The sequence below is a fragment of the Zerene cesonia genome, chromosome 14 (assembly GCF_012273895.1).
Source record: "Zerene cesonia ecotype Mississippi chromosome 14, Zerene_cesonia_1.1, whole genome shotgun sequence".
Taxonomy (NCBI): domain Eukaryota; kingdom Metazoa; phylum Arthropoda; class Insecta; order Lepidoptera; family Pieridae; genus Zerene; species Zerene cesonia.
Window position 1 is genome coordinate 7076720 of NC_052115.1, and position 3006 is coordinate 7079725.

The window sequence follows — 3006 nt, forward strand, 5'->3', positions numbered from 1 at the left end:
GCTCCGGACTTTGAACGATCGGAATACAATTCCAAGCGTGGAGCTTAATCGAGTCGTACGCTGGGGGTTGGTATCGATTCAATTAATCGAGAACTCGTTATTTATAAAAAAAAATTTTGTTAATTTCACGTATAGGCTATTTCCTGCGAGTATTAAATAAAGAAAGCCAATTAGCTGTATTATAATACCTAATTTCATTTTAATAATATATTTCATTAGGATACATAAAGCATAGGTACTACACATTAAAAAGTATGCTTTACAAGACAGTTCATAATTCATACAACCCCAAACCAAAACGGTACATATCATAAATAAAAGACAAATGCTTGTCTTTCTTCACCTATCCAATCTCTATAAACGTATTTATCATTTCAATATACATAGACCATAGACAATTTCCACCAAAGAGCAAACTCGCAACGAGACATCGATACATCGTCTCAACCCACCCCTAGCGGCCCAACCCCGCTCAATAGACCCGCAGTGCGCCGCGCCGCCGCCGGTCGACCACTCTTTTCAAACTGCATGCGTATTATACAAGCTTTCTTAAGGGGAAGACGCATTTTTATCTTAGCCAAACCGCCTGGCCGCATAGAAATCGATTAAAAAAGACGGCCGCTCTTGAATAGAGTTCGAATTTTGAAAGTAGGTTTATTTAATGCAATAGCAATTCTATTTTGATATGATATTGAAAAGCGTTGCTATAAATTGAAAGGATAATTTAAAAATCCAGCAGAACTATTCAAAAAAAAAGTAGATACGTTTAAACATAAACAATGTTATGATAAAATATTATGCCCTCCGATTTCTCGTTTACGTTAATTTTCATCATATTTATTAAAATGGTCTCATTCGTGATTAATCACTGAATTTGCTACATATTGCAAGATGTACTCTGTACTTATATTGCCGTTTCTTAATTACTTTTCGTTTAATTTATTTTATAGAAATGTCTCAATATTACGTTAAGATATCAAGGAAAGCTGACATTTTTATTTTTTTTAAGTTTTATTTTTCGTAATTTTCAATGTTGCATGATTCATGTTATAAGCGTGTCAAGGAAATGTAAAAAAGTTTTTTTATTTAAATAGTTATTTTTGTTAGGAAAGCATAAAGCATCATCAAAACCTAATTTTGTTACTTTCTATCTAATTTAATATTTAACATGGCAGTCAAATATAACTAATTTCTTCGTTTATAGTTCTTCAATTGCAGTATAAATTGTCACACACATTATCAAAAGAGATTTTAATCTACTATCTATTATTGACATATTCTATAATTTTTATTGTAATATTCTCTTAATACCTATAAGTTTATTTTTTACCGCAAGCATTTTTGATATCTGAAACCATTGAAAACATTAAACAGCTTATACCCGGGTTCGTTTTTTTTTCTGTACGGAGCTTAATAGTAAAGTTGAGATGCAATTTTACAACACAGTAATTAAACTGTACAATCATTAATGGCAGAAACAGCATTGTTTTACGAGGTTTAATGAGATACGCGCGGTTTCCCTTTGTGTTTCACGTAATCGTTGTAAATTATAGGCTTATACTGCTGTACTGCTTGGATTTATAATCAACTAGCTTTCCGCCCGTGGCTTTGTCCGCGTAGTCTTAGGATAGATAGACCCGGGGCTATCCTCGCATGTTTCAGTTCCCGTGGGATTTCCGAGATATAAACTTTCCTATGTCCGTTACCTGTTTCCAAACTACTTCACAAATTTTCAGCCAAATCGGTTAATCCGTTCATGAGTTATAAATAGTTTAAATAACACCACTTTCTTTTATATATATAGATATTATGATATTTATTTAGCGAGCTTAAAATTTGTCTTCATTTTGTGAGTTCTTTTATTTAAATACTAGACGCTTGTCCCGGCTCCGCCCGGATATCAAGATTCCTGTTTCATCCCAAGGGAGCATTTAATCGGCATAAAAAGTATCCTATCACACAAATCAGCATTTATATTAGTGTGATAGTGTGATTACTGTGAAACGAATTATCAAACGCCTGAAGAAAATGGAGAATCAATTCGACTGAATTTTTTGTGTTTGATTATTGATACCGCATAACTTTTTAATGAATGAAGCGATTTTTACGATTCTTTTTTTTTGTGAAAGGTGATAAGGTGATGGTGGTGACTAGCAACATTTCGCTATTTATTTTCTACACTAATATTATAAAGAAGAAAACTCTGTCTGTAACGTTTTTATACAAAAATCCTGAACCTTGCAATTCTTTTCAGCATTGGAAAGCTGCAAATTCACTTAATGACATAGGCTATATCATATGCACCACGGGCGAAGCCGGGGCGAATACATAATTGAAATTTGCGAAAGCTCATACGAGTTTTTTTAAGGAAAAGCTCTAATAAATTATAAATCTCTATTTAAAGAAACATTCATTTCTAATTCTTTTTATTCAATTCTCTTTTAAAATCTTACGAAGGAAAATTTCAAGAGGATATCTTAGTACGATAAAAAGTATTTTTGGACTTAGACATTACAGTAATATAAGTACTAAACACGATATTTTTTAAAACAAAATTACTTATGCGGCAAGAAGCCATTCGGTACTTAGCTTTATACGTAAGGGAAGCTTAAAGTACTAATGTAAGTACGTAATAAGAGCTCTGTGTGGTAGCCGCTGGGATAACAGGCATTACATTTCAATTTCTTTTTAAATAACAAATAGCTCTGCTCATAATACTTAATGTGTAAAAAAATTTGAGGTTGTCATTTCGTATTTGGAATCCAATTTCTCTAATCTTACTGCTACGTGATATCGCCCTTATTTAAAAGCATTTAACACAAATGGTAGTAAATTAAATACATGTACAGAAAACCAATGGGCCTAATGTGAGAGAGTCAAGCTTCGTCACGAATTGCACCAGCTCGCACGGGGAAGGTAACACACAGGTAATATATGCTGAAAACAATAATGAACGAAAACACCTTATTTCTCACTTTAAACATGCAGATTTCATTCAAATTTCGT